This window comes from Cygnus olor, chromosome 12, assembly GCF_009769625.2.
Source record: "Cygnus olor isolate bCygOlo1 chromosome 12, bCygOlo1.pri.v2, whole genome shotgun sequence".
Lineage (NCBI taxonomy): Eukaryota > Metazoa > Chordata > Aves > Anseriformes > Anatidae > Cygnus > Cygnus olor.
In genome coordinates this window covers 5,062,243-5,082,485 of record NC_049180.1, presented here as the reverse complement: position 1 = coordinate 5,082,485, position 20,243 = coordinate 5,062,243, and the positions used below count along the sequence as shown (strand labels likewise).

Here is a 20,243-nt window from a genome sequence, read left to right as displayed (position 1 = left end):
AAAAGAAAGGAAAAACGTAGTTCAGGATTTTTTTTTCTCAAGGTCTTTTGAAGAATGAAAAAAAATGCAGTGGGTTTTATAAATATCTCCCATGAGTTATCTGTCTTATTATTAAACATACCTACATGCCAGAAGTTTAATCAAAGGGGAAAACCCAAAGGAAATCAATGGAGGAGGAAAAGCTAAGGAAATCGAGGGGGGCGGGAGCTGTCCTCTGGGCTCTGTCCAGGCAATAAATGCCCACGGCCCTGGGTCTCGGTGGTGGCCACGCCAGGGGAAATGCAAGTGAGAAGAAGTTTCTGCTCACCTGTAAAAGCTCGGACAGTTGTTTGAAGGTCTCCCTTCTCCTCTGCAGTCACCTTCGTTAGTCCTCCCAAGTACTGCCGCTTTCACATGACCTTTAAAAACAGGAGCAAAGGAGCTGAAGCACAACTGCTCCCAGGGGCAGGTACATGGAGCTCGTTCCAGGGCTGCCAGATACTTGGCGACCCTCGTATGCTATGTTGTGCGTACGTAACCTCCTGAGTTTGGAGATCTGGGCTTTGTAAGATGCCAAGCAGCTGCAGGGCGCTTCCTTCGTGCTGTGCTTGTCCCTTCGAGGGTTTGTCTGCCACTGCCTCTGCTTGTGCTGCCTCTGCTGCGAGAGCAGAGCCAGAGCAAGGGCTTTTGGCTGTTTGAGAGGAGGGAGCCCTACTCCAATACCTCTGGTCTTCAGGAAAAGCCGTGATTTCACCAAGCTCCATATACCGTTTTTTCAATAAAAAGTCATTGAGGCATGGCCAAACGGATGCGAAGAAAAGCCAAGGTTTGGGGCTGGCTTCGGCTGGGGGAGCAGGGTGGGATGGCAGTTCCATGGCTCTGAAACAGTGCAAAAATGGGTGCTGTGAGACTAAAAAAGACAGTGGGGAATAGGAGGGAGAGGTGGGTGTTTGCTCAGTAAAAACCTTTTGCTGCAGAAGCCATCCCAAAGCGAAGCACAGGTCCTGAACCGCCAGCCAGTTTGGTGCAGAGAGCCTGAGGCCTCCAGTGTAAACACGGGCTGATGATAGGGAATCTAATGTTGATTTACCTTTGTTGCTGGCGTTCCCATGGTTATGGCTGCGTAGATGGGTTCTGCCATATCTCCTCTGTCTTACTGCTTCTTGGAAACAAAGAGACGAGGGTGAACTTGGATTTATCTTTATTCCACGGCCTGGAATCCTAACAGCGGGAGGAGAGCTGCTGCTTGGCTTCCCTTACCTTTTGTGCACTGCGGAGGTATAACTTGAAATTTCCATTTCTTCCTCTTTATCCCCCTCATTTTATTTTTTATTTTTCTAAGGTGGCACAAAACAAATCCAGACGCAGTTTATCTAACAGGCTGTTCAGCTGGGGCGCTCAGTGCCGGGGAGCGAGGCCTCCCTGCGCCCCCTTCCTGGCAGGATGCGTGCCAAGGCTGCGCACCGCAGCCAGGCCCGGGCCCCCCGCGATGTCTGTGCCCCAGGCAAGCACGGTCACCCACTGCTGGCCAAGAGCCGCGGCACAAAGGGACTTCTACTGCCCCGAGCAGCGTCCCACCAGCTCTCTCCCTAGCAAGGGCTAGGAGCTGTATTGCTGCTGGGGGAGCATCCCCAGCCCTGCAGAGCCAGGCTCTTCCCAGGAGGTTCCTCCTTGCCAGGAGGTGCCACCCGTGGCCCCTGCAGAGCCCAGGGGTCTGAGCAGGCTCCACCAGGTCCCGTTTCCAGGTGAAGAGAAGGAAGGCAGTGTGGAAGGAGGGGAAGCTGCCACGGCGTTCTGCAGAGCAGGTAACCAGCTGCTGGCCCCTGGCATCCCAAAAGGAGCAGCGAGTCCTGCTTCCGCTACTCTCTGTGCTTTGGCACAACGACCACTGGAAACCGTGGAATTAACTGAAGAATGAATTGCTGCTCAGAACTCAATAGGCCTTTGCCTCCTGTCTGCAACTTGCTCTAAAGTCAGAGCCAAAACTAATGGGGAGTCCCCAGGGACTTGGGAAAGGAGCAGGTAACTCAGCTGAATGTTGTTGTTGCCACTCAGCAGATCTTGACTGCTGCTCCAGGTGAAGCCAATGGCCGCAGGATCCGACTGGTTGTTTTTGCTTTTTCTCCAGCGTATTTGGACTTGCATGGGCCTGGCTCTGTCACACGTGGTCTCAGAGGAGTCGTGAACCCCAACACCGTGGGCTGGGCTTGAAGGAGTTGGCTAATGGAGAATTTACGGTAAGAGCAAATGTATTTTTAACCACCAGGATATGCTTATCGTCAGGAAAGGGCAAGCAGTACTCCTATCTCTCCAGGGAAGGGGAAGTGTTGAGCGTGACTTTAGTTTTTTCCAACTCCTTTCCAAACTCTGAAAGGTTTTTTCTTCCTGAGACTTGTTGTTGGATTAAATCAGGGAGTTAAAAAGACATCAGTCCTGGGTCACAGGTGAAAAATATTAAATGCCAGGCATGCAGTGTTTTTCCATTGCATATAATGCGTGTTTTCCCCTTTGTGTTCAGGAAAGACCTTTGGAAAGAGAGCTCTGAAACTGATCCGCTGTGCTTTTTTAAACACACTGAGAGCGTCTGTCCAGAAGCTTTTAATTTTTCAGGGCATCTTTGATGTTTTCTGTCTCGGAGAAGAAAGCGGCCTCCCCTCCTCGCAGCACTCTACCCCACCCTGCTGCCTCTGCCGCGAGCAGCACGTCGGGCGGCTGCGATCTCAGGCTGCTTTTTGGCTCGCTTGCTTTGATGGGAGAGGGGCTGGGCACGTCCCCCTCGCTCACAGCGGTGCCCGTGGGCGCACCCTGTCCCGTGGGGCTCTGTCCCCGCGCGTTTGAACTTTGCCACCCGGGAAAGCGGCAGCTCGCCGCAGGTGGCAGCGCTTGGCTCCCTTCCTACCTGCGCCCAGGGACGCGGCCGAGCTCAGGGCTCAGCTCCCCGGCAGCGGGGCCCTGACATTTCCCACAGCCCGTGCTGCTCTCGCCTTCCCTAATCCTGCCCCGGGAGTAGGAAAGCCCTTAAGGGACACACAGCGTGATTTGCTGGCAGGGCAGGCAGTAAGGATCCCTTTCAGGGTGCCTGGGCAGGAGGGGTTTTGCTGATTCTCTGTACGCCCGCTTGACTATTTCGGTTGGGGTAGGAGTCACAAAGAAAAGACAGGCTTTGAAATGCTAAAAGCCGCCTGATCCAAGAGGTCAGCCCCTACGAGATGCATCGTGCTGCTCCCACCTGCATGGAGCAGAAGGCCGCTCTCGCCTGTCCTCCTGTCTGTGGGCCTGCCTGTGTCCATCGGCTGCCTGGGGAACCAAGGGCGATGCTCTCGGGCCTGAGGCACCTCTGCAAAGGGCTTGGACGTCAGGTGATCCTTCAGGCAAGTCTTGCTCATTTGCAGTTATACCTTAACTTCTTTCCCAGTGATTTTACTTGCCCTCAGTTCCCCACCTTGCACAATAATGCTGCAGAATCCATTTGCTGCCTCTCAGTCTGTCTCCTCATTTCAGCTACGCCTGTGCTGCTCTCCTTGCTGTTGCAGTGTGAAATATTCAGGCAGAAATGCAAAATTCCCTCTTCTGAAAGTCTCATACCACATCTTAGAGCTTGCCATGAGGCATGGGAACATTCCTGGCTCTACCTGCTTTGAAGAGCAAACAAAAGCTGCAAGCACAATGCTGTCTGGTCTCGGCAGATGCTTTGGAGACCAGCCCATTTTCATGGAAATTAGGTTGTTACTATTAGTTTATTTTTTGTCAGGACCTGAGTGATTCCTAAATCATTCTTCCATTTTCATAAAGCGGTTTGTGAATCACACACATGTAAACCAAAAGAGTTAGCAAACCCTGCTTCCCTTTGATGTACGCTAATCCAGCCTTCTCATTTTTATAACTGCTCCCTGGAATTTTCCGTCTTATTATTAATATTTCAATGAAAGTTGGGAGAAAAAAAAAAAGAAAAGCCACTACCTTGTTCTTGTTTAAAGAGAGCAAGAAGGTTGTGCAAGCTAAAATGGAAACAAAGCTGGTTTGCAGCTGAATAATTGTGTAACCTACATGTTAAGAAATGACACGAGGAAAGGGCCGAAGAAGAACATTCTGAAATGAACCCTTCAGGTATGGGACGTTGGCTAAGGTTAAACAATCCCTGTGCAGAGAACTGTGCTGTACTCATTACAACCCCGTACAGAAATAACAGCGCAATACTTTTCGTAAGTCAGACAAGTGGCTTTAAACACAGGCACGTTCAATTTGTCTCCATTCAGAGACGTAGTGTCAGAACCAAGCGCACCACCACTCAATTTGTTCCCAGTGTTTCCCAACTCTTGTTTCCGTGCTGGATGGCGCTTTGCACCCTGCAGATATTGGGCTGGTGATTGACATGGCAGGACATTATTCAACTTCTCTTTACCTACTATTAACTGCCCACTCCAACTTTCTGGGCTCTTTTTTTCCTTAGCCTAACCTGTTCATTGGAGTTGCTGTAATTACAATGGCACCAGACCTTCCTTTGAGATGACAGACACTCTTTGGATGTGCTTTGTTGTACAAATGTATTGTTATAAGGATCTGCAAGATTAACTTTTCCTTGCCTTACTTGCTGCTGGGAATATGCTAGGCATAACACAGCTGCTGCCTACTTTTGAGTAGGCAATCAATCTTTTGAGTTTGAAAAGGAAAGTACAATATTCTTCTGAATGCGTTCCTACCTGTAGAAGTGACTTGAACTAGACGTTTTTGCCGTTTCCACTTCGTCCACTATTTGCAGTGTGCCCAGAGAACATCTTCCTGCAGGACTTCCGTGGGACGTTCAGTTCTGTGGATACGCTTTGGACTTGTGATTAAGTAAATAGAGCAATGTCCTTTCTATCTCTGTGATTGAATTCAACAATTACCAGAGTTGGGGAACAGCAGAATAACGTAGTCTAATAGAGGGAGCAGCCATCATCATAGCCGTGGCATCTATATTGTGCGCTGTTTTCTAGAGAAATCTGGAAGGAAGGAATCTTCTGTAAAATTTCTTTGGCTAAACCACATCCTGTTTCCAACTTGTGATGATGCAGGTGTCGCTCTTGGGTTTGACGTCTATATGTAGCAGTAAGATTGCAAAGTCCCCAGTGCAGCAAATATGTAGAGCTATGGTCACGTTTTGTGTTTGCAAAGTTCCTGATCTGGCTTGCAGAGCCCCCCGTGAATGTAGCAGACTGACAGCCAAGGGAGTGTTGTGTGGGCCTGGAATGGCACTCAATTAAAGCAGAGCAGATCGGGATGTCTGAACATTTGAAGGACCAGGGAAGTGCCTTATCAGCAGAATTTCTCACAGACTCTTCCACCACTCCCCCACCGTACCCGTTTATTAAAGAGACCTGAAAAAAAGAACCTACTTCTTGCCAGCCTGGGTGACTCCTATCACAGCTATGACAGGTTTATTCCATTTGCAAGTCAAAACAAGTTTCTCCTCTCTCTTGGAGGTACGTAATTATCAAGATCATCCTTATTGCTACACCCGCTACCGTTGCCTATAATCTTTTGGTATTTGCTTTTTCCTGGCACAGTCCTGGCTGGCAAAACAAAGCTCGCATGTGTGATAAGTTTAGCGTAAGAGACTCTTCTCATTAGCTCTTGGATGCCATGAATCAGTATGATTAAGTGATTTGTCCAAAGCACAAAGCAGATTTAGTGTTTCTGCACTGCAGTCGTAATAAATCATGAATGTCACCAAAATCACAAATATTACCTAAAAATATTATATCCTTTCCCATAAATACGATCTGTTTCTATTTATACTATAGGCCTCAAACCTTTACCGTTTATTTTCCTACAAACAGAGAATGGCTAGAAACTAGAAACTGTGGTAGTTTCAATCTCCTCCATGCCAGACAAATGTCACTGGTGGCCTGAGCTCCGCTCCTTGCTCTTGTCACCAAGTGACTTGCGGGCTAGAGAGGGACAGATCCTTCGAGCTGCCAGGAAGTCACTGAAGATTATCACCTGTCCTCTTGACTTCAAAGTCAGCTCATGCCTTGGAGGATGTGTCTGTCCTGTTCCCTGCTTCTAGACGGGAGAAAACCGAGCTGCCGTATCACAGACTGCTGGCCCAGGGCACTAACCCGTCATGGCCGAGACCCTCAGCCCTCCTTAGCAGTGTGCGGGGCCTCCAGAAGTTACCTGGGGAGCGGAGCCACCACCCTGGGGTGGAGAGCAGGGGAAGGGAGAAAAGGCTGCCCACGCAGGCAGCTGATGCCCTCATGACTGGAAAGACTCTGTTTAGAGCTTCTCGCATACAGAAAACCTTGCTGCCAGCTGACTGAGAACCTGATTTCTTCTTCAGCGAGGTAAGCATAATTTCCTGCACTACTCCTGCTCAGAAACTCGCCCCTAGCTGCTGGGGCAGACAGATATCTCCCTTTGCCACAGGGCCCAACAAGATGCAAAGAAATCTCGCCTTTAATGCTTCAGTGCACAGTGATGCTGCTGGAAGGAGGAAGCGTGAACAAGATGAAACTGCTCCAGCACCTTAGTCCTCCCTGCTCGTTCTCTTTGCTTTTCCAGTCATCTTAATCCTCCCGTACTCCTCAGCAGAAATGTTGTGCAATGCTCCCCAGGGAGAGGAGCCTCGGCTGTATTCCCCCGTGCTTCTGTTAGAGGAAGGCGTCCCTTCCCTCACAAATTTTGAGGAGCCTCTTCAGCAGATTCACACACTTCAGTTTGCTTTCACAAGGCTAGTTGGTGACGCCAGAACCTCCTCTGAGACTTCGCACCCCAAGTATTATGCAAACCGTATGTAAACTTCCTCTTACCATGTGAGGTAAGTCGTGCCTGAATGCCATTTTTGTTGTTGGGTCGTGTCGTGGGGCTCGGAGTGCCCCAAGGTCCCCATGTGCCAGTGCTGGAGCATGCCCACAAGGGGACCACCGAGGAGCCCATCTGGCTCCCAAGCCTTGCAGCTCTCACGCTGACCCGCAGAAATCCCTGCCCCACAGCAGCAGGGCTGTTCTGCCACATCAGCATTGTGGCTCCGTTCAGAAAGGAGCCAGCCTCACCCCAGCTGCAGGGGAACCCACAGCAGCTGCTGGGTGGGGAACAACTCCCCGTGTGGCCACTGTCACAGGCGGAGGTGGCCTCAGACCCAAAGCAGGGGGTGGGCAGCGCGGGGCAGCCCCATGCACCATCCTTTCTGGTGTTGGCAGGTGGCCCTGGCCCGACCCCAGCCCGCACGCCAGAGCTGAGGCAGCCAGGGCCAGAGGTTCCTGGGGAGGGTGGCCGCGGTGTTGCAAACACGCATGGCCTTGGTCGTGTACTTCAGACCAAGCTCATCCGGCTCCCCGCTGCTTGCACACGGAGCCAAATCCCACTTCCTCCAGTGCTCTTTCAGTATGAGCACACCCGGTCATGTGTCTGATGGCTGCAGGGACAGGGAAGTCTCATCGGAGCCTTCAGCTTGGCGTGAAGCTGGCTGGGGTCCACTCCCCTTCTGCCCCTTTGCAGGGGGCGAGGAGGCCAGGCCGTGCGATGCTGCTGAAGGCCCAGAGCCCGGGCAGGGGCAGGATGCGGCCGTGCCAGCTCCCAGCTGCTGGGGACAGCCGCTGTCCTGCAGCCAGCCCGGCCACGTGCTGGACTGTGGGGCAAACCCAGCCACGGCTCTGGAAGCAAATGGACCGTTGACACCGCCTTTGTTTGCGTGTGCTTACATACTGTGCAGTCAAACTGTAGTTTACTTTGCCTGCGCCGGGAGGTGAGTACGATCCCCAAGTAACCGTCTTGCCCAAAGTGACTTGCCCGCTTGTATTTGGCTAAGTACCCGCTTCCCCAGCTGGCCCATTGTTCTGCTGCTAAATGCTGCTCAGTTATCCCAGCCATGCCAAGCCTGATTTTTATCTGTGGATTGTGCAAAGCAAGCTGTGGAATGCAAATTATTCTGGTGTGTTTGCAGGTCTGTGCTGAGGAAGAGATCCCTGGAGCTCCATCCTTCTTTCCCGATGACTCACCTTCGTTATGTAGGTTGCATCGCCCCGCCACTTTGCGGCCCCGCCACTTTGCAATGTGAAAGGCTGGGGCTTTGCAGGTCACTCTTCTTTTGTAAAAGAGCCCCTGATCGCAAACCGGTGTGTGTGTCTAGCAGGAAACTGGCATTCCAGCAGTGATCACGCTACTCGTATGCAAACCTTTCTTCCAAAATCTCGCCCCAAATCTCTCTCTAGGCAAAGGTGGTGTCTCCTCAAGCACTTTACAGTGCTCAAGTGCTTAGAGAAGGAACTCTTGACTGCAGACAGCACTGTTAGCATAGCAAAGTCTAATGTAAGGCAGGCTGCTTTCCACAGGCTCTTTTATCTCAGGTGAGCAGTATAATTTTTTGCTTTCACTTAATAACCCAACAACCAAGAAGAAGTAGGGGAATCATTTGGTAATTATATGTTCATTTGATGGACAGCACAGAAGTGGCTGCAGATGCTTACAAATGTTAATAACTCCTGAAGTTATGTTCCGGTCATTCTGGTTAGATGTCCTTTCTGCCCTCCTGCTGAACAAAGGAGGCAATTTTACTGGCTGCCTAAGTGAGAGTTTGGGGGGCTTTCTTACACAGAACAAGGCAAGAAGAGGTTAAAAAATCTCCCCTCACACACTTGCTCCTTCCCTAGCAGCCAATTCTCCTTGCAGTCCGGTGGGGTGATGAGCTGCTGTGCCAGGAAAGACCGATGCTCCCCACGCAGCACCAACTCGCCCTGTGGGGAGGGATGACCCAGCAGGGCGCTGCGAGGAGGGCTGGCAGAGAGTGGTGAGAGGAGGCGCGTCTGCCTTAGGAGTGAATTAAAATGGGTTTGCTTGCTGGATAGATCTAGGGCATCAGCACGAAGCTCAGCCCTGCATGTGACGTCTCCCAGAAGGTCTGGATGCAGGGATCTGAATGCTTGTGGTGACCTCATCCTCTACTTGAGGCTGCTCCCGGGCTAACGCACACCACTGTGTTGATGTCCAGGCTGGCTTCATCTCAGGCTTTGTTTTGACAAAGAAACTCACCTTCACCTTTCCTCTGTCAGCCCGTGCTCCATCCACCTGCCCTGTGCGTAACTGCTGCAGCGGGGCATGATGTCTGTGCCTGGCTGCAGCGCAGTACAGGACGCGTGCAGAGCCCCGGAGGTGGTGGTCCTGCAGGGTGGGACGTGGTTTTTGTGTTTGCTGCTAATGGCCCTCTGCATAGTGTGAAACATCCAAAATAAGGGGTTGGTGGGGCTGTTCTGGAGATCCAGATCGGGTGGTTCAGGCGACGTCAACAGCACGCAGGCCAGGGTTTGACTGCGGATACCTCTGCTTGCGTTCAGAGCTAGTTTGGAAAAATGCTGGCGATAAACAGCTAAATGGTGCCCACTTTAGCAAGGCCAAGGCCCAACTTGAATGCACGCTCTCTCTTCTGCTTCCTGTATTTTTGTACTCTGTTTGACAGTGGTTTCTGACTGAATTCCAGCCAGGCAATAGTCAACCTGACTAGTGTTTGTCACCTCCTATGAACTAAATATAATTTGGATTTTATTTACCTCTTAGTATTTCTTTAACAAACTCTCTGATGTGACTTCTTCCTGGGAAAAAAAAATCCCCACGTCGCTGTCCTTACGCAAAATAAATAAAATCTTTCTGTGTTCTTGCCACATTTCAATCTATATATATCCCCGGTACACAGAGGAGATAACAGCTTGGGAATTGGCATGCTGAGGGTAAATAAATGAATTTACAGTAAAGCCTGGTTATTGTTTTTAAAGACCTATTGAAAGGAGAAGACTGTTCTTAATTTTCTCTCGTAATCTCATTTCAAGATGAGCGGCCTCTAAAGGTCTGTCAGAGAGTGGGTCTGTGCTGTTATCTTTGCCATCCAGTTGGAAACCCGGAGGCCACTCGGGTGGCAGCTCCTGCCTGCTGTCCCCAGGAGAAGCCCTCTCCACCAGGGGACAAGATCCAGTGGGCCGCAGCCCTGGCGAAAAGAGCTGTTAATCCTGTGCTGTTTGCTTTGCACACCACACCCCTGCTTATTGCCCGCAATCTAAATTACAGAGGCGGCTGAACTTGCTTCCTGTTAAAAACAATAGCCCTGGCTGACACATCCCATCGTAACGCACCGAGCGCCAGGGAATGGCCGGCTGGATTTTATGGCAGATGGGTCCCATGGCTGCTCCTGGTCCCGCTGGTGGTCATCCTGTGGGCTCAGCACCGACACCAGGACAGACAGCAGGCTGGAGAAGCATGTGGGGGTGCTGCTGACGGTGTGCTGTAATGAGAAATCACTTTGAGGGTGTTAATTAGGGAAAACCTATCTGGGACCGTGGGGAAAACTTCTTGAAAAGGACAAGTGTGGACAGGATCATCAAATGTTTATGAATTCAGTGTGGATTTTTATAGGGAAGCTAGCAAGTATCCAGCTGCCTCAAAATCCGAGCCATTCTTTGCTCTGTACAAAGGAGGGTAGTATTTTATTGCAGGAAATATTTTTGTTAGGCAACTTTCATCTGAAGAATTGTATGCGGGGCTATTAGACCTAATTTCCTCTGTTTCTTTTACCTCTTCTAGGAAATGCATGTAACAGCCAGAGCTGATGTTCTTCATGTCTAATAGCACGGCAGGGAAGAGTTGTACCGAGCAGGCAAGTCGGTCCCTCTGCAGAGGATTTATAGAAAACGTCCCTGGTACCTCTCAGGTACTACACTGAATCACAGCCAAAGTGTCACGGAGGACATGGGTAACATACCCAGCACTTTGCAAACGCTTCTGTGTTCACAATATCTGGTTAACAGAGGCCAGTACAGGTTGGGTGTGAGCAGGATCGCTGTCCTTAGAGCACCACTGCCAAAAATTCCTGTTTTTTTCTGGTATATGAGGACACATCCAGTGAATGTCCAGAAAATCCTTACGTCTCCTGTGGTCTTACGATGTGTAGCACCTTCTGAAATAGGAATCCCCTTTCTCTTCTCTGAAGCGGAGAACGTCACCGTGCAGGGCTCGGCGGCGGCTGCTCCCCCGTGTTTGCTCTGGTGAGGTGCCACCGAGGTGGGTTGTTTACGCTGCAGCTGAGCTGGCCCAGCACCATGGCAAAGGGGCGGTGAGTCAGGCCCACGATTGTTTAAGTGCAGGAAAACAAGCTGTATGTGCAATGCGATCTGGGCACCGGAGCTGGAAAATCTGTAGGAGCCCTTTTGCTGTCGGTTCAAGGAGACTTATGTTATGAAAGTGTTCCTGGGCCATTATTGAGGCTTATTTTTCAAGGGATGCTGGCATGTTGGGAAACTGCACTTATTTCGATTTTAATGTTCTTTTGTTCTGCATTCTGACTCAGAATAATGCCTTTCCCCTATGAGCCGGAATTACAGCTGGAACCAGGTTATGGGTTCAAAATTAATCCAGTATTCCAGAGATCTGCCTCGCCGATGGGGGTTAGAAGTAGTTTTCCCAATCTCTACCCCCAGTTTCCAAGGGAATCCTGGGCATACCTTGGGAAGCTTCTCTCTCTCCCTGCTTTTATTCTTGCTTTGGGATCAGATGACATCTGGCTCCATTGCTTTGTCAGCCTTTAGGTAATTTACTGTTTCTATCTCTCTTCTAGCATGATCTATACGATCCTCCCCTGAGACGTTTTAATGTCTGGAATGAACTCCCCCATCTTCTCTGGTGAACGCTGAGGCAGATGATTAACTGTATCCAAATCTACCCCTTTTTCTCAGTAAATTATCCCTTCCAGTCTCCTCCTTCCTCTCCTCGGTTTTCACTAACAACCTCATGAAACGTCTGACTCCTTGTTTTTTCTAGGGAAAAATTTTAAACAAAACCACATTCAGGCACAGAGAGAGGCACACAGACATACACACACACACCAGGAACAATGAGCGCTCACAGACAACCAACAGCATGCTCACAGAGACATGCTTATATAGAGATACAATGACGTAAATCAACACCCAGCAGCACTTATTAAATTACCCAGATATATACACAGAGGCACAGGCAGATGGGTTAAGGCTGCGTTTTTACTGGTGGATGAGTGAAAACATCGCTTCAGTGCCCACAGGAAAGTATTTTGGAAGCAGTGGCAGCACCGCATATTAAAGGTGATCTCTCTTTATTCGCTCTTTTGGACTAATTGGCTTAGCCTAAGACAGGCAACTACAGCTGCATAGCAAGTGTGAACCCACACAGTTTCGTAATCTAAGTCGGTGTGAAAACAGGGCAGCAGCCTTTCCTGAAATCCTCCCCTCTTCCCAGGCAATGAATGATTCCAGGAACTGCATCCCTAAATTCCCTCCTCTGATTGCTCTGGGCAGTCTCTGTCTTCCTTTTTTCTTTCTAAAAATAAACCTATGAAAGGAAACAATCAGCCTGCCATGATTTCCATAACTCTCCTTTGGATATTCATTTACAGGTGCTCAGATCCATTAGTAGAAAGCTAGTTCTTTGACCTTAAAATGGCTCCCTTCCCAGCTGCTTGCATCCTTTGTGCTTTAGGAAATGGTTGCTGTAGTCCCTGTGCACAGTGACGGGAAGAATTATTCCCAGAACCCAGCTTCACGGCTCCAAATGCATTAAATAGCTGTGCTCCTGAATGCCTGCTGCCCCCAGAGTGCAGGGCATTAGGAAACACCAAGATTCATTAACGGCTGGTACTCAGTTAACCCCACCATTTAACGGGAGAAGTTAACTGAAACAGCTGCCTGGAGTAACCCTCTAGCTGGACTTCTTTCTTTCCTGGCCCACATGCAGTTTTTCATTCAGAAATGCTGCTAAGCTAACTGAAATCTCCCCAGATATCCTCCAGCCACGGGATTCACCTGCCTCTGTACGCTCACACCGAGCTCTCAGTGAGACAGTAGGATGCCTCTAAACCATTCAGCGCTAAGCCAGCCCCGTGATCCCTGCTTGCACCTTTCTACACAGAGCACCAGCCCTGCTGACTTCACCCAACATTTTCTTTATTTCTTGTTTCGCTGTCAGAAATTGGGTAGTGCTTAGAACTGCTCTGATCTTTGCTCCTGGCAGCAGAATGGACGAGGCCAAACCCAGGCTGGCCGTACTCACAAGCACGACCTGACACCCACAGTGCCTTCATACCGCTCGTGCTGCCGACAGCCTCGGTGCTGCACACCTTACACGGCCTGACTCCTGCAGCTCCTCCCGACCCTCCCATCCGCTGCGTGGCTGTGATAATTGATGTAAATTGATACCTGCACTGGTGCAATTTGCTGATGGAGTTAAATTAACCGATCCGCGGGTTGTTTTCCACCAACAGCTGTCCCAGACAGAGTGCTCGCAACGTCCTCCTGATGGCTTCAGGAGCTGGTGCCAGACAGGGGATCCTTTCCTAGCGTCTCGTTCCGCATCTGTGTCTTACAGCTTTCCACAGCATCAATGAAAATCTTAATCAAGATGTGTTCCTCGTAGCCTATCTTTTCTGTATCACGAAAAAACGGCCTTATACATTGGAAACCGAGTTGGTATATCATGGAAAACACACTTTTGCAATAGTGTGGTTGCTCAGAAACCCTGCTTTCTGTGGTCAATACAGCCTCGGACACTACCAAACTGTATGCTTATTTTTTCTTTAAGCTCTTTTTTTTTTTTTTTCTTCTGGTCATGATGTCTGTTGCATTTCTTCTAGGTGTATAGTACAGTCTGTCCATGTGGGTGAAATCTACCATTACTGACCATCTGTTCTTTTCATGTAATTCTCTGGATTTGTCATCATCTTGCTCTGCTCTTTTGCATGTCAGCTGGGGACTGTCCTAGGCAAATCACTGAGATTCTCTTATTTTCCCCTTAGACTGCAAAGACACCAAGGATATTATACTTCCAAGAAACCAGCTATGCTCTGCTGGTAAGAATTAAAAGGTGCATAATTACCAAAGCGTACCCAAACTGCCGATTTCTTTAGTTGTACCTGGGAATCTGTAAATTGTGAAAAACAGCAGTGTGTTAAATTGATGCTTCTCTCTGTCCTTTGTATTTGTTTTCTCAGACTTCTTAGGCCAAGGACTGCCTTAGATATATTTACAAAACCACAAGCACTGGATGATGTGCACTGTCGTTGGATGGGAGTTTATTCTTTGCTGCTGAACCCTGCACATGGCATGGGATGTTAAGAAAGGACTGAGGACAAGTGGGAGAGCTTCAGCTGCCTTTTATGCAACGTCATGTTGAAACAATCATAACACAGGAATTTATTATTAAAAATAACAATTAAGGATGCTCTTTTATCTTCTCATTCTTCCTTTTATGACACCTCTTCACCAGAGAATCCGTGGATATTAATCCTGGTAATACTTTTGACACTTTCCCATTCTGCTTTTTCTTTTCTTTTCTTTTCTTTTTTTCTTTTTATTTTTTTTTCTTTTTTTTAATTTTCAGTGGGCTTTTGAAAACATCCAAGTCTTTCAGTGTTTCATCCACTTCTAATTTCACTTCCCCAGTGTGTTGGTTCAGTGACTGAAGATACACTTCCCTAATCTGTAGACTACCTTTTTCTTTCTTAGTTGTTCTTCCTCTGTTTTGGGGAAACTTCACCTTACTGTAACAAGCTCACAGCTCTGCATCATATCCCATTTCCCTTTGACTTTTAATGCTTATTTTTATTACAGTGATGTTTTATGAGGGTTGAGACCTAATAGTGCACTTTGGACTGACAAGCACTCAGCTTGGTGTGGCTGGTAGGATGTAAACTATTGATGAAATAGAATTAGCTGGGGTTGGGAAGATCAGGTTACAGTAATGCAGACAGTTTAATGGAAATGGTGACTTCTCCATGGTCGTGCCGAATGAAAGTTTTTTACGTCCATCTTCAAGGAAAAAGAGGCAGCAGCCTGGTGAATTTTGTGGGGAGCTTTAGTTTTTCCTGGGCTTTTTCGTGCCTGGCCATGTGGGTGGCCCTGGAGGAAGGTAGGAGCTCGTACAGAAGAAATTTACCACCTAAGGCTGCTGTCTCTTAGAAGGGTGAATGCAGGGGAACAAGGGCTGATATCTTGGCTCATTTTCTGACCGGGTGCAGCAAAGCAGAGAAGAAATTTCAGGCTCTTCCTCCTCTTTTTGTACCTTCTGCTGATTTCCTTCCTATCTACTCGTCTGTTTATTTTAGTTGCCTCTTTGTTTCTGTTTGCTTCAGACTTAGACATGAGGTTATAGACTTGAGACTTCCTCTTTCCATTTAAATAAATTCCTTTACCACAGCAAGTCTGTTAATGCTGGTTCTGTTCAGACATTTTTACCTGCTTTGTACAGAGCTCCGTGCTACTAATATCAGATCAGGTAAAAGCTAGACTGGATTGCCGTTCAGATCAGCAGATGGCAGGCTCCTTCTAGCAATTGATACCACCAGCTTCATCCTACATACCCTTATAGCGGAGCATCTGATGATGACAGGCAGAAAAAAAAGTATGATTTCTGCATCATGCACTCAAAAGTGTGCATTGTGTCAGTGAGGAATCAAAGACATGTTTGTCATCAGCCTGTGCGGCATGCGGTTAGCCCCATCGTGTGATGTCCATCAGCTGGGAAAACAAGGACACAGCGACTGAGTGAATCCGAGAGGAGTCAAAATCTGAACGTCAGAGATGTCACATTCCTGGAGTCTGACTTTCCTCTTATGACTTCATCTGTAGAAGTGTCCCCCAAAGTTAAGGTTAGGCTCGGAAGAAGTGGGTGGTGAGAGATTTGGCAAAAAGAAAGAGATGCTTGCAAATGCAATCTTAATTTTATGCGTCTGTGGTCAATGGCATCCAAATCAAGCCCATCCTTCCCTTAGGGGCAACTGCAGAACTGCTCCTTGCGGGGGGGTGGGTGGGTTTCTTTAATCTTTATCTAGTTAGGTTTTAAACGTCCATCAATCCTTTTGGGAAACAATTCAGTTTCTCAAAGTTTTATGACTCACTGTATCTTCCTAATGCCACTGTGGTGATTAACTTAAACTTCAAATGCAGGACTTTTAGCGGTATTGATACAGCATCTCTTTTATGTTTTGTGTGTTTGCTTGAATTTGTTGTATTCCCCAGTTTCACTGAAGAATGGTTTTAAAGTATTTTTTAACAATACAGCATTGTTATGAAAATGAGCTGACTAGTGAGTTTGATAGCAGGAATTTGCTCTGAGTCAACAGTGGCAATTTGCAAGCATTGACTAAAGAATTCCATAATCCACACAGCACCTCTGTGACTAAGGGAAGAAAGCTCCATTATCTCTAATATGCATCAAGGGTTCAAATGTAAGAGGGACAGCTGCTGCGTAAGAGTCTAAATGGACGTTGAACACAAGTTGGGAATTCCTGGTGCTTGCTTCTCTGCTTGGAAAAACTCTCTTACATCTCTGTACAGACAACTCTCAGGAACGTGTTGAGCAGACAATAGCAACTTTTTTTTTTTTTGATTGTTGTATTGTGTGTGTTTTTTGGTTTTAACAGAAATTATGAATGTGGCAGGCCCTTCCAGCCTCTAACAAAAAAATTCAGTGAGACAATAAAAGCAGATTTTTTTTCTTCCCTCTTTGGTTGGACTAGGGAAAGAGCTTGCCAAAACATCTGTTAATACCATAATCTGTGAAATAAATTAGGAATAATGCAAAGGTGGGGTACAGGCTTATTTTATTCCTTTTTCTTGTTTTCCCTTTGAAAGTGTACTACAAATCCAGCTAATCCTCTCTGGGGAGAGTGCTCTCTCCCCTCTTAAGTGCATCCCCTGCTAAGCCATCTCAGTATTTATATCTGGCCCTTGCCACAGTTGCTCCTTTACTCCCCTCATTTAGCTTGTCATACAATGCCACTGCATGGATTTACTCTCACAGAAGGTCCCTTTGGGCAATAGTTTTTTCCCTGCCTATGTTTTGGCACCTCAAGTGGTTTTCTCATGGGTTTTCCAAGCCCCCCACTGCTACACAACCTGCCTTATTGGCACTGAGCAGTACTCACAAATTGCCTGTCGTCTTTTCCTTCAGAATGTCACATTGTTTTTGTTCTAGCACATGGGTATGAACGGGCATTACCATGCTTAAGAAGGTAAGGCAGGCCAGCGCTTCTGTTTCGGCACCCACACATGACCTCAGTAGAACACCTGATGGGCTGGAGCGTAGACAGGCAAGAGACCAAATACTGGAAATGCACGAAAAGTTCTTTTTTTTAAGACTGGACACACAGCTGAAACTTGCAAATGGGCCTTCCTGGTTTTACAAGCGTACAGCTGAGCAGGTGAATTCTGAATAATACAGATCACAACTGAATTAGCTTTGAGAATGGAAAAAAAAACGTCCAATTCTATTCCTCTTTTGCTGACCGAGAAGTCTGCCTTAAACTGCATGACAGCTAGCGAGACTGATTAGTGCCGAGATGAAGTATTTCGAAGAAAAACTTCCAAACTTTTGAATTATTCAAAACTGATAGCATGCCCATAAACACCTGTAGAGGTACATTTCCACCGATACGCTATTATCAATGACGTGCTCAGTATTTATTACATGAATGATGTCCCACTTTCAGAGTAAACTTCTGACTGGATTTGCTCATAAAACATGGATTGTTGGGAGAAAAAAAATACAGTAAACCCCAAAATTCACTGTGCAATACTGCTGTGCATGTATACCTGAGATGTCTATGGGGCTGCACAGAGCCAGAAGAGGGACTTTGGAAAGGCACAAAGCTGGGAACACAATCCATCCAGCTTCAGCTTGATATAGTTTATAAGGGAAATGAGAAGCGGTGTTAGTTTTAACGTGTTCAGCCTTGGGTCACATCCCAACCCTTTGCTGCAGGTTGGATGGCTAACGTGCGTTTCAGCAAGCTGCGCAGCGAGCAGCGTGTTTGGATTTCACTTGTCCAGACAGGGTTTTTGGTTGCCCCATTCTGGCAGGCAATGTGAGATTTCATACCTTGATCTTATCGCTCTGTGCTGAGTTTCCTCCAGAGAGAACACCTGCAGCCTGAGAGCATGGATTCAGTGTGAGCTGCAAACGCGTAGCACTGCTGAGGATTCGGAACTCTGTCCTTGACTCGCTAGTGGTGGTGCCGTGCTTTTGCAATATCCCAGTGGATTTCAACACTTTTGAACTGCGGATATCCAGTGGGAGCTTGGATCCTTCCAGGCTGGCTGCTATCGACCACCCTTGCTTTATTTGTTAGCTTCTGTGGAACACGAGTTGAAAACATCTGCTCTAATTTGCCAGGAAATTCACTTAAAAACACCAGACTCTTTACATATCGTCTTCCCGTTGGCACACAGCTGTCAGAGACGACAACTATGGTAGATTTAAAGCAGTGGTTTGAGCAGGTGGCTAGTTTGCACGAACTTTCACCAAAATAGCCACATTGGTTGCAGTTCTGGCTGATCGAAGTGTTGGTGCAGGTGAGTGTGTGCGAATAGTCCTGCTGTTGACACTGTTATTGTTTGTACCAGAACAGTGCCTCGGGTCAAACAAGAAGAGGTCTCCCTTGTACCGGGCATTCAAGGAACTCCAAGAAACAGACAGTGCCTGCTGTAAAAAGCTTACAACTAAGCAAAGCTGTCCTTTCAAAATTTAGATTATTATTATTATTATTATTATTATTATTATTGCAGATTCACACATATTTACACGTATGAGTAGATCTGATTTGATTTCGTTGTAAAAGTGCGTGTTGTTCACCCCCCACGGTATATGGAATATGGAGCTCTGTGGGAACTGCTCGTAGTGTTTGGTGCATAATAACCAGGCGGTTTGTTTAAGTTCAGGATGTAATTACCAGGACTCTTAGATATTGACAAATTGAATCTCTATAAAACAGATTTTTGTCTTCCTGTTGGTTGTATCGTTCATGTCATTAAATGAGTGCCTTTCTTCTAACCTTAGCCAAATTGTGTAATTCTGTGCATCATTCTATAAACTGGTACTTAAGAGTACTCATTCGACTTCCTAGCTTTTTATAAATAATTTTGATGCTAACGTTCAACAAAAGTATCCCTAGAGTTTGCGGGTAATTGATAGGTTACAAACCCCTTCCCTCCTGAAAGTGTTTAACCAGCAGTTCTGCTGTCAAATGCCAGCCTATTTCAATACAATAGCTTTATAACAACACGTGTGATGCTCGCAGGAATTGCTGTCTGTCCAGTCAGGTGTTGTCTTTGACAGCAGCCAGTACAAAAGGCTTTATGGCAAAAAGCTTCCAAACCCTTCCAGTTGCAGCTCGCCTCTCCAACGATTTGTGTGACTCCCAGTGCAAACGTGAGTTTCAGATGAAAGAGTTTTCTCTTGGGCGGGCTCCTGGCTCCGCTGCTGGCACCTCGCTTGGCATCGTGACCTCTCCTTTGAGAACTGCACTGGGAGATGCTGCCAGAAACCCAGCGGCAGGTACACGCCGTGTAACCATCTGCTCGTCACACAGCACATCTTCCCTTTCCCAACCTCCCTCAATTAAGGATGAGTTTAAACTCCTCAGCATGAGGGTTTATACTTTCTCCAAATGTTTTGCTAGCGTCGCGTAAAACAGCCCTGTAAATTCCTCCTGAATTCGTGACCCTGGCAATACCCAGAGTGGTGTGTTGCACTGCTTAATAACGTGTGTATTAATTACATAAAAAGTAATTTATTTTTTTTTATTGGTCCTAACATGTCGGTTCCAATCGGGAAACTGCAAACAAGATCCGAGTTCTATGAGCAACTTGGCTTTTAAAATGATGAGAAAAAACCTGAGCATAAATGATACGATGTCTCTTGATACGGCATCCATGTTGCGCGCAGCATCACCAAGCTGCTAAGCGGTTTAAAAGTCCTGGAAGGGAGTTATTTTTTTCCCCATTTATTTATTTTTGGGGGAATACCGCCGTTGTGATGCCGGGTTACCGGAGGACACAGCCTCCCGCTGACCACGGCCCCGCCGAGGTGCCTCAGGGGAGCGGCGGGCGCGGGGCTCTCCCACCCCTTTTCTGAGGTGAGCGAAGCCACCGGACCCGTCTGAGGGCCGCGGCCCCGTCCCTGGGCTGCTGCCAGCGCGGGGGCTGCGAGAAAACGAGGTCTACCACGAGAAAGAGAGAAAAAAAATCCATTTATTCCCCAACGCGCTCCTCACAGCCCGCGCCGCGCGGGGCTTCCCCGCATGGCGGAGGGCAGGCGGCCGCGGCGAGGCGCGCAGGTGTGTGGCCGCGCACCTCCGCCCTTCCCGGGCGGCTCCCCCCGGCCTCTTCCTCCTCCTCCTCCTCTTCCTCCTCGTCGTCCCCGTCCCCCCGAGTCCCTGTTCTCGTCCCGGCGGCGGCGGTCACGGCGCGGCCCCTCTGAGGGGAAAGGGCGAGGGG

The 20,243-nt window shown here is 48.1% G+C and overlaps 1 long non-coding RNA gene across 5 annotated transcripts in view; it reads right to left on the bottom strand.

Moving 5' to 3' along the window:
- The window catches only part of LOC121076949, a 31,570-nt gene that overhangs the window by 9,934 nt on the left and 1,393 nt on the right, over positions 1-20,243 (bottom strand). The window contains exons 2-3 of one of the 5 annotated variants that reach the window (XR_005823824.1): positions 514-20,222; positions 308-398 (exon numbers count right to left, since the gene is read on the bottom strand). This is a non-coding gene — a long non-coding RNA (uncharacterized LOC121076949). Of the gene's footprint in view, positions 1-307; positions 20,223-20,243 lie in introns of all 5 variants that reach the window. The other 4 variants (XR_005823823.1, XR_005823826.1, XR_005823825.1 and 1 more) reach the window with 4 other exon arrangements.